Raw genomic sequence first — 12,293 nt, 5'->3', positions numbered from 1 at the left:
TGCTTGAAATATTCTTATTTTTATGTCAATATTGAACTTTTGTCTTGAATCTTTCGGATCTGAATATTCATACCACAATTAAGAAGAATTACATTGAAATTACGCCAAGTAGCATTCCACATCAAAAATTCTGTTTTTATCATTTACCTACTTGAGGACGAGCAGGAATTAAGCTTGGGGATGCTTGATACGCCTCCAATGTATCTATAATTGTTTATTGCTTCATGCTATATTATCTACTGTTTTGGACATTATTGGGCTTTATTATACACTTTTCTAATATTTTTGGGACTAACCTACTAACCGGAGGCCTAGCCCAGAATTGTTGTTTTTTTGCCTATTTTAGTGTTTCGAAGAAAAGGAATATCAAACGGAGTCCAAATGGAATGAAACCTTCGGGAACGTGATTTTTGGAACGAACAAGATCCAGGAGACTTGGACCCTGCGTCAAGCAACCAACAGGGAGGCCACGAGGTAGGGGGGCGCGCCCTCCACCCTCGTGGCCCCCCTATTGCTCCACCGACATACTTCTTCCTGCTATATATACCTACGTACCCCCAAACGATCAGATACGGAGCCAAAACCCTAATTCCACCACTGTAACTTTCTGTATCCATGAGATCTCATCTTGGGGCCTGTTCCGGAGATCCGCCGGAGGGGGCATCGATCACGGAGGGCTTCTACATCAACACCATAGCCTCTTCGATGAAGTATGAGTAGTTTACCTCAGACCTTCGAGTCCATAGTTATTAGCTAGATGGCTTCTTCTCTCTTTTGGATCTCAATACAAAGTTCTCCCCCTCTCTTGTGGAGATCTATTCGATGTAATCTTCTTTTTGCGGTGTGTTTGTTGAGACCGATGAATTGTGGGTTTATGATCAAGTTTATCTATGAACAATATTTGAATCTTCTCTGAATTCTTTTATGTATGATTGGTTATCTTTGCAAGTCTCTTTGAATTATCAGTTTGGTTTGGCCTACTAGATTGATCTTTCTTGCAATGGGAGAAGTGCTTAGCTTTGGGTTCAATCTTGTGGTGTCGTTTCCCAGTGACAGTAGGGGCAGCAAGGCACGTATTGTATTGTTGCCATCGAGGATAACAAGATGGGGTTTTCATCATATTGCATGAGTTTATCCCTCTACATCATGTCATCTTGCTTAAGGCGTTACTCTATTCTTATGAACTTAATACTCTAGATGCATGCTGGATAGCGGTCAATGTGTGGAGTAATAATAGTAGATGCAGACAGGAGTCAGTCTACTTGTCTTGGACGTGATGCCTATATACATGATCATACCTAGATATTCTCATAACTATGCACAATTCTGTCAATTGCTCAACAATAATTTGTTCACCCACCGTAAAATACTTATGCTCTTGAGAGAAGCCACTAGTGAAACCTATGGCCCCCGGGTCTATCTTCATCATATTAAATCTTCCGATACTTAGTTATTTTCATTGCTTTTATTTTACTTTGCATCTTTATCATAAAAATACCAAAAATATTATCTTATCATATCTATCAGATCTCACTCTCCTAAGTGACCGTGTAGGGATTGACAACCCCTTATTGTGTTGGTTGCGAGGGTTTATTTGTTTTGTGTAGGTGTGAGGGACTCGCGCGTAGCCTCCTACTGGATTGATACCTTGGTTCTCAAAAACTGAGGGAAATACTTACGCTACTTTGCTGCATCACCCTTTCCTCTTCAAGGGAAAACCAACGCAGTGCTCAAGAGGTAGCAAGAAGGATTTCTGGCGCCGTTGCCGGGGAGGTCTACGCAAAAGTCAACATACCAAGTACCCATCACAAACCCTTATCTCCCGCATTACATTATTTGCCATTTACCTCTCGTTTTCCTCTCCCCCACTTCACCCTTGCCGTTTTATTCGCCCTCTCTCTCTATCCTCCCTCTCTTTCTCTATTTGCCTCCTTTTTGCCTGTTCCCCGTTTGCTTGTCGTTATGGCGAGTCCTCTATCTTCTCCTTGTCTCCCGAGAATGAAGTTCTAAATTTTAAGCAAAGGGAGGGAGAAAATCTAAAATACGCTTGGTATAGAATTTGCAATGCTCAAAATAGATCTACCAGGAAGCAATCTACTTCCATTCTTCTTTGCAATTTTTATGTAGGCGTTACTCCTTGGCACAGATATATCCTTGATACCATTACCGGAGGGAACTTCTTGGGTAGCCATACTTTTGATTCTTACAATGCTATGATAGATTTGTTTGGCTCACCACCTCTTTTGCTTAATGGAACTATGTTAACTTTGGAGCATGTAATGCAAAAGATTGAAAATATTGAAAATAAAGTTGCTACCATTGAGTTAATTCAAAATTTCGATAAAAAGATCTACAACCAAATTACCCAATATGGATCTAAAGTAGGAGTAACTTTGAAAAACATTAAAGAGAAGGAACCTATAGTTAATGAAAGAATAAATCATGATTCCACTAGAATCGATAAACTTGAGGGTATCATTACCAACTTGGGAACCGCTTTTTCTTCTGTAAAGAATACTCCAAGTCCTCCAACTAAAATTGCCAAGCTTATGTATGTTCCTAAAAATAAAGGTGAATCCTCTAGCAAATAAACTGCGGATCTCAAATCTATAAGTGTTCACCCTAATCTTTTTGTTATCATTAAGGAACCATTTGCTACCAATGATTTTTTCGATCTTGTGCCTAAAAGTTTGATAATCAATAAAAGGAAAGAAATTCCTAAGGACGGTAGATGCCTCATTGAAAAATTGTCTACCAAAGATGGAAATACCTAGATCTATCCTTGCTTTTTATGCCTTGCTAGGGGCGTTAAACGATAGCGCTTGTTGGGAGGCAACCCAATTTTATTTTTATTCCTTGCTTTTTGCTCCTATTTAGTAATAAATAATTTATCTAGTCTCTTTTTTGATTGTGTTTTTTGTGTTTAATTAGTGTTTGTGCCAATTAAAACCGTTGGGAAGACTTGGGGAAAGTCTTGTTAATCTTGCTGTAAAAAACAGAAACTTTAGCGCTCACGAGAACTGCTGCCATTTTTATTTGGAAAGTGTTATTTAGTTAATTCTTTTTGCAGATGATTAATAGATAAATTCGTCACGTCCAGAAATTTATTTTAGAATTTTTGCGGTTCTAGATCTTGCGCTAGCTACAGATAACTACATACTGTTCTGTTTTTCGTGTGTTGTTTGCTTATTTTGATGAATCTATGGCTAGTAAAATGGTTTATAAACCATAGATAAGTTGGAATATAGCACCAATATAAATAAATAATGAGTTCATTACAGTACCTTGAAGTGGTCTTTTGTTTTCTTTCGCTAACGGAGCTCACAGGATTTTCTACTTTAAGTTTTGTGTTATGAAGTTTTCAAGTTTTGGGTAAAGATTTGATGGATTATGGAACAAGGAGTGGCAAGAGCCTAAGCTTGGGGATGCCCATGGCACCCCCAAGATAATCTAAGGACACCTAAAAGCCAAAGCTTGGGATGCCCCGGATGGCATCCCCTCTTTCGTCTACTTCTCACTACTAGGGAAAACCCTAGCAGTAGCACTGGTTTTGTGCTCACTAGTAGCGCGGGGGGTGCGCTACTAATAAGGCGCTACAGCTATTGCTTAGCAGTAATGCGTGCTCGCACGCGCTACTGCTAGGACAAATAGCTGCAGCGTTTGTTCGCTCCCACGCTACTGCTAATGTAACTAGTGGCAACGTGTTTTCTCTCCATCGCTACTAGTATTCTTTTTTTAGTGTATTTATGCGCCATCGTACAAATATTGGTACAATACCATTTATGAGGTTTACATCATTATGTCCATAACAGTGTGTCAAATGAAGGTGGATTAGGTTCAAGTGGAGGCAATATGTGGTGCATGTCAAAAGTATACTACTAATCCAAACTTGATCTAGTTTGGACTAGTAGTACTTTCGATGTGCACCACATGTTGCCTCCGCTTGAATCTAATCCGCCAGCACAAGCTTTTTAATCATCATCATAGTCATTACCACCAACAGTATTTATTTAATCACCACTAACAGTAGCTAATAATAATCATCATAGTATTACCGCCAACACTAGCTATTTTATCATCATAGTAATAGTGTAGCACATCATCATCCTCAAACTCATTTCTAGCTAGCTAATCACTCTTGCTGCTCTCTCTTAGGTAAAATAACATAAAACATGTGTAGCTCTCCTCCTTGATCAAGTTGGAGCATGCAGATGAACCTGTCTCCTAATCGTGGGTAGCGCATCTGTTTGCTGCCTCCTAGTACTTCTCTGCGCTTCCCCATCAGATATTTGGTCCAGTATTGCACTATTAAGCATCCGTCGCTAATCTTGAATGCACTAAAGTAATCTATAGGATATCTTCGCTGTAAGCTAATAATACTCATGGTACCTTTAGTCTCGATCCCATAAGGCACAACATTCATCGAGAGTCCCTGTTGAAGAACATCGTATGGTAACATACTTAGCAATGAAGTTTAGCTTCAAAAATAATGTATGGAAAAGATGCACTGAGGACAAATAGTAAAAATCTTACCATCCTTCCTAAATAGATGTGACCGTAGTTCATTACGAACACTATTGGTCACATGTTTTCAGTACTAACATTTCTAAATGCAGGAAGAAAATTTGTCTTGACAGTATCAAGATCCGCAAGCCATGAAACATAATGACTGAGCTCCTCGCAGTTTAGTTCAGCCCCGGGACAGTAGTAGGTCCTGTCTACCAAGCGTTGGACATGTTTGCTTGCACCGAAATAAGCTGACAATACAAATTAGTTGTCAACTATTTTTGAATAAACAATATCAAAGACATAAATATGGTTGAGAAACTTACATAATGGTATAACTGGAGGCGTCTGCACATCGACCCAGATGTCGGTATTACCTTCAATATCATCTTCCGGACGAATATCAAAGTTGATAACCATATCAGGCTCAAATGCATAAGTCTTGCATAGTGCTCGCCATGTTTTGCATCCAAAATAGGTGTAGTCGTCTGAATTGTATAATTTTGCGTGGAAATTATAACCATGCTCGGTCTTCAAGTAAACTTTCTTTACCTCCATAGTATGACTGAAACCTATCTTATCCAATACAAAAACTCTTGCATGGCAGGGGATACGCTAGTAGAATAGTAAAAAAAATTATAAGTTGAAGCAAATGAAGCAGATGTCATGCTTAATTACGAAAAAGACATGTCGTTGTGACTTACTGTATCCACTTCGAAGTTCTCGTCTAGCTTGATGCTGAAGCGCCTATCATCATCTAGGAAGATTCCATCGCACAGACCGCGCTCGTCTTCGCAGTATTTGCAAATACCGAAATCCTTTTCGTCGTCAGACATTTCCTATGTTCATAGTTAAAACATTAATTGAAAATCGATCGAAGACAACTACCAGGATACTCAACACACAAATCCGGGGCACTCGATATTTCCTACATATTCTGGCACAAGTCATGCCAAAATTCATGGAAAAATCCGGCATGACCTTTGCTAAAATAGGACATATAGAGCGCCTGAAATTTGCCGGAACGGAAATGAATCAACACTCCGGCAAAACATAGGCCACTAGGAGGTGTAACCTGCAAACATGACCGACCACTTGGGCAAGCACATATCCTATTTGAGAAACACAAGATATACATTTCAAAATATCTTATAGGACTCAAATTAGCATGCATTCAATAAGCAAAAGTAAATCATATCATGCGTTCATACATCGTCGAATATTATCACTAATACATCCCGAATAGTGTCATACATATAACATCACTAATACAACTAAAACCCTAGCACACGACGGGTATCGGCGCGGCAGTGAACACCCATAGAGAAGGAACCATCACGGTAACCTAGCTCCAGTGAGATCCCTGGAGAACCTGCCAGGTATTGGAGAACCAGTGCTCCAACGCAAACAAGTAGCGATGGACGTGCGCGTCCTCCTCACTCACACGGTGACGCACCACCTCCGCGGGGTCCTCGAGCCTCTGGACCGTCACTGGCCCACGTGACCGCCACCAAAGAAGGTTCGGGTCAACGACAGGCTGGCTCCTCACCAACCTGCACCCCCCGGTAGGTAGCGCCTCAGTACCACCCCGGCGGAGCCCAGTCCCGTACATGGCCCATCTGATCAAGCAGGTGTCGTCCTCCGCCGACTCGACGACGAGGATGCGGGATAGGCATCGTCCATGTCGGTGCGGGAAAAATTGCTTTAACTAAAAAATAGCAACAAGTTCTTACTAACTAGTTCTATTAATTCAACTAGTTCTTACTAAAAATAAACTTACTATAAATAAAAATAAACTAGTACCTAATTAGTACCTAGTTCTTACTAACTAATTAGTACCTAGGAACTACCGCCCTAATTACCATCTAATTTTATGAAGCTAGGGGTGGAAAGTGGTAGCGGATATTCCAATTATCCAACTATAAAGTGAAATAAGTGGTCAAATTTTACTCGTTTTATGATTCATCTTAGAAAGTTGATTCGTTTCCACCCTTATATGAACCCTAACTCATTTGAGCCGCATCCGCATCCGATTCGTTTCCACCCTTACATGAACCATAACTAATTTGATGCAACTAAAATATAAAGAAACCCTAGGCAGAGGTAGGGGAGAGGGAGGAGCAGGCGTGCTCACCTCGGGTGCCTGCGACGAGGGAGGGGCAGGCGGCGTCGAGGTGGGGTTCAGGGCTCGGGCGCGCAGCGGATGGCGGCGTCGAGGTCGAGGTCGGGGGCGGCGTCCGGGGTGGCGTTGAGGTTGGGGGCAGGGGCGGCGTTGAATCTGGGGTCGGGGGCGGCGTAGAGGGTGTGCGGAGAGCGCGCGGCGGCCGAAGGGCGACATCGGCGGCGAGAGTGGAGAGCTGGATTTGGGGGAAGTGGTCGTGGGGAAGGATGAACCCTGTGGTTAAGTCAGAAGTAGCTGTAGCGCGTTCCAGAAAGCGCGCTACTGCTACGTTAGCTACAGCATGTTCTGGGATACACGCTACTGCTACTCCTTTCTCTTTTCCCCCCTTTTCATTTAGTTTTCTTCACATTTTATTTTTTTCCTTTCACCTTAATCTATTTCTTTCATTTTCAATTACGTTTCTATTTGCTTTCCATTTAATTTTATATCCTTTAGCAGTAGCGAGTTTAGATTAAAACGCGCTGCTACAAAGAAAGTAGCGGTAGCGCGGTTCGATATAGGTCGCTACTACTATGTGTAGCCTATCGGCTAAGCCATGGGAATTTTAGTAGTAACGTGTTTAGAACAAGACGCGCTACTGCTAGAACTTTATCTGCAGCGTGGTTTGCACAGGCGCACTACTGCTACTTAGCACCAGTGTGCTTTTTTTACCCACGCTGCTGCTAAAGTTCTGTGTATAAGGTTTTCCCTAGTAGTGTCTATCGGTAACTTTACTTGGAGCTATATTTTTATTCACCACATGATATGTGTTTTGCTTGGAGCATCGTGTATGATTTGAGTCTTTATTTGTTAGTTTACCACAATCATGCTTGCTGTACACACCTTTTGAGAGAGACACACATGATTTGGAAATTATTAGAATACTCTATGTGCTTCACTTATATCTATTGAGTTATATAGTTTTGCTCTAGTACTTCACTTATATCTTTTTAGAGCAGTGTGGTGGATTTGTTTTATAGAAACTATTGGTCTCTCATGCTTCACTTAGATTATTTTTGAGAGTCTTAAATAGCATGGTAATTTGCTTAAATAATCCCAATATGCTAGGTATACAAGGTTAATAATAAAATTCTCTTATGAGTGGGTTGAATACTATGAGAAGTTTGATACTTGATAATTGTTTTGAGATATGGAGATGGTGATATTAAAGTTGTGCTAGTTGAGTAGTTGTGAATTTGAGAAATACTTGTGTTAAAGTTTGTGATTCCCGTAGCATGCATGTATGGTGAACCGTTATGTGATGAAGTCGGAGCATGATTTATTTATTGATTGTCTTCCTTTTGAGTGACGATCGGGGATGAGCGATGGTCTTTTCCTACCAATCTATCCCCCTAGGAGCATGCGCGTAATACTTTGCTTTGATAACTTGTAGATTTTTGCAATAAGTATATGAGTTCTTTATGACTAATGTTGAGTCCATGGATTATACGCACTCTCACCCTTCCACCATTGCTAGCCTCTCTAATACCGCGCACCTTTCGCCGCTATCATACACCCACCATATATCTTCCTTAAAACAGCCACCATACCTACCTATCATGGCATTTCCATAGCCATTCCGAGATATATTGCCACGCAACTTTCCACCGTTCCGTTTACTACGACACGCTCCATCATTGTCATATTGCTTTGCATGATCATGTAGTTGACATTGTATTTGTGGCAAAGCCACCGTTCATAATTTTTCCATACATGTCACTCATGAGTCATTGCATATCCCGGTACACAGCCGGAGGCATTCATATAGAGTTATATCTTGTTCTAAGTATCGAGTTGTAATTCTTGAGTTGTAAGTAAATAAAAGTGTGATGATCATCATTATTAGAGCATTGTCCCAGTGAGGAAAGGATGATGGAGACTATGATTCCCCCACAAGTCTGGATGAGACTCCGGATGAAAAAAAGAGGCCATAAAAAAAGAGAAAATGCCCAAAAAAATGAGAGAAAAAGAGAGAAGGAACAATGCTACTATCCTTTTACCACACTTGTGCTTCAAAGTAGCACCATGATCTTCATGATAGAGAGTCTCCTATGTTATCACATTCATATACTAGTGGGAATTTTTCATTATAGAACTTGGCTTGCATATTCCAATGATGGGCTTCCTCAAAATGCCCTAGGTCTTCGTGAGCAAGCAAGTTGGATGCACACCCACTTAGTTTCTTTTTGAGCTTTCATATACTTATAGCTCTAGTGCATCCGTTGCATGGCAATCCCTACTCACTCACATTGATATCTATTGATGGGCATCTCCATAGCCCGTTGATACGCCTAGTTGATGTGAGACTATCTTCTCCCTTTTTGTCTTCTCCACAACCACCACTCTATTCCACCTAAAGTGCTATGTCCATGGCTCACGCTCATGTATTGCGTGAAGATTGAAAAAGTTTTGAGAATGTCAAAAGTATGAAACAATTGATTGGCTTGTCATCGGGGTTGTGCATGATTTAAATACTTTGTGTGGTGAAGATAGAGCATAGCCAGACTATATGATTTTGTAGGGATAACTTTCTTTGGCCATGTTATTTTGAGAAGACATCATTGCTTAGTTAGTATGCTTGAAATATTATTATTTTATGTCAATATTGAACTTTTATCTTGAATCTTTCGGATCTGAATATCATACCACAATTAAGAAGAATTACATTGAAATTATGCCAAGTAGCATTCCACATCAAAAATTCTGTTTTTACCATTTACCTACTCGAGGACGGGCAGGAATTAAGCTTGGGGATGCTTGATACGTCTCCAATGTATCTATAATTGTTTATTACTCCATGCTATATTATCTACTGTTTTGGACATTATTGGGCTTTATTATACACTTTCATATTCTTTTTGGGACTAACCTACTAACCGGAGGCCCAGCCCAGAATTGTTATTTTTTTGCCTATTCTAGGGTTTCAAAGAAAAGGAATATCAAACGGAGTCCAAACGGAATGAAACCTTCGGGAACGTGATTTTTGGAATGAACAAGATCCAGGAGACTTGGACCCTATGTCAAGAAACCAACAGGGAGGCCATGAGGTAGGGGGCGCGCCCTCCACCCTCGTGGGCCCCCTGTTGCTCCACCGACGTACTTCTTCCTCCTATATATACCTACGTACCCCCAAATGATCAGATACGGAGCCAAAACCCTAATTCCACTGCCGTAACTTTCTGTATCCACGATCCCATCTTGGGGCCTGTTCCGGAGCTCTGTTGGAGGGGGCATCGATCACGAAGGGCTTCTACACCAACACCATAGCCTCTTCGATGAAGTGAGAGTAGTTTACCTCAGACCTTCGGGTCCATAGTTATTAGCTAGATGACTTCTTCTCTCTTTTTGGATCTCAATACAAAGTTCTCCCCCTCTCTTGTGGAGATCTATTCGATGTAATCTTCTTTTTGCGATGTGTTTGTTGAGACCGATGAATTGTGGGTTTATGATCAAGTTTATCTATGAACAATATTTGAATCTTCTCTGAATTCTTTTATGTATGATTGGTTATCTTTGCAAGTCTCTTCGAATTATTAGTTTGGTTTGGCCTACTAGATTGATCTTTCTTGCAATGGGAGAAGTGCTTAGCTTTGGGTTCAATCTTGCGGTGTCCTTTCCCAGTGACAGTAGGGGCAGCAAGGCACATATTGTATTGTTGCCATCGAGGATAACAAGATGGGGTTTTCATCATATTGCATGAGTTTATCCCTCTACATCATGTCATCTTGCTTAAGGCGTTACTCTGTTCTTATGAACTTAATACGCTAGATGCATGCTGGACAGCGGTCAATGTGTGGAGTAATAGTAGTAGATGCAGGCAGGAGTCGGTCTACTTGTCTTGGACGTGATGCCTATATACATGATCATACCTAGATATTCTCATAACTATGCTCAGTTCTATCAATTGCTCAACAGTAATTTGTTCACCCACCGCAAAATACTTATGCTCTTGAGAGAAGCCACTAGTGAAACCTATGGCCCCCGGGTCTATCTTCATCATATTAAATCTTCCAATACTTAGTTATTTTCATTGCTTTTATTTTACTTTGCATCTTTATCATAAAAATACCAAAAATATTATCTTATCATATCTATCAGATCTCACTCTCGTAAGTGACCGTGTAGGGATTGACAACCCCTTATCGTGTTGGTTGCGAGGATTTATTTGTTTTGTGTAGGTGCGAGGGACTCGCGCGTAACCTCCTGCTGGATTGATACCTTGGTTCTCAAAAACTGAGGGAAATACTTACGCTACTTTGCTGCATCACCCTTTCCTCTTCAAGGGAAAACCAACGCAGTGCTCAGGAGGTAGCAATTAACACCCAATGAGTGATCATGTTTTGCTTGTGACAAAAATTTAGTCAACGGGTTTGCCACATTCAGAGTAGTATGTATTTGCAAATTTTCTATGTCTACAATCTTTTGCACGGAACTCTAGCTAATTGATCCCACTTTCAATATGTATCTAGATCGAGACTTAGAGTCATCCAGATCAGTGTCAAAGCTTGCATCGACGTAACTCTTTACGACGAACTCTTTGTCACCTCCATAACCGAGAAACATTTCCTTATTCCACTAAGGATATTTTTGACCGCTGTCCAGTGATCCACTCCTGGATCACTATTGTACCCTCTTGCCAAACTTATGATGAGGTACACAATAGGTCTGGTACACAACATAGCTTACTTTGTAGAACCTATGACTGAGGCATAGCGAATGACTTTTCATTCTCTTTCTATTTTCTGCCATGGTCGGGTTTTGAGTCTTTACTCAACTTCACACCTTGCAACACAGGCAAGAACTCCTTCTTTGACTGTTCCATTTTGAACTACTTCAAAATCTTGTCAAGGTATGTACTCATTGAAAATATATCAAGCGTCTTGATCTATTGATGTCTACTACACAACCTTCTTCTTGTAGACGTTGTTGGGCCTCCAAGTGTAGAGGTTTGTAGGACAGTAGCAAATTTCCCTCAAGTGGATGACCTAAGGTTTATCAATCCGTAGGAGGCGTAGGATGAAGATGGTCTCTCTCAAGCAACCCTGCAACCAAATAACAAAGAGTCTCTTGTGTCCCCAACACACCCAATACGATAGTAAATTGTATAGGTGCACTAGTTTGGCGAAGAGATGGTGATACAAGTGGTATATGGATGGTAGATAAAGGTATTTGTAATCTGAAATAATAAATACAGCAAGGTAGCAAGTGATAAAAGTGAGCATAAACGGTATTGCAATGCGTGGAAATAAGGCCTAGGGTTCATACTTTCGCTAGTGTAAGTTCCCTCAACAATACTAACATAATTGGATCATAAAACTATCCCTCAACATGCAACAAAGAGTCACTCCAAAGTCACTAATAGCGGAGAATGAACGAAGAGATTATGGTAGGGTACAAAACCACATCAAAGTTATTCTTTCCAATCAATCCGTTGGGCTATTCCTATAAGTGTCACAAACAGCCCTAGAGTTCGTACTAGAATAACACCTTAAGATACAAATCAACCAAAACCCTAATGTCACCTAGATACTCCAATGTCACCTCAAGTATCCGTGGGCATGATTATTTGATATGCATCACACAATCTCAGATTCATCTATTCAACCAACACAAAGGACCTCAAAGA

This window comes from Triticum aestivum, chromosome 2A, assembly GCF_018294505.1.
Source record: "Triticum aestivum cultivar Chinese Spring chromosome 2A, IWGSC CS RefSeq v2.1, whole genome shotgun sequence".
Lineage (NCBI taxonomy): Eukaryota > Viridiplantae > Streptophyta > Magnoliopsida > Poales > Poaceae > Triticum > Triticum aestivum.
This window is presented reverse-complemented; position numbering follows the sequence as displayed.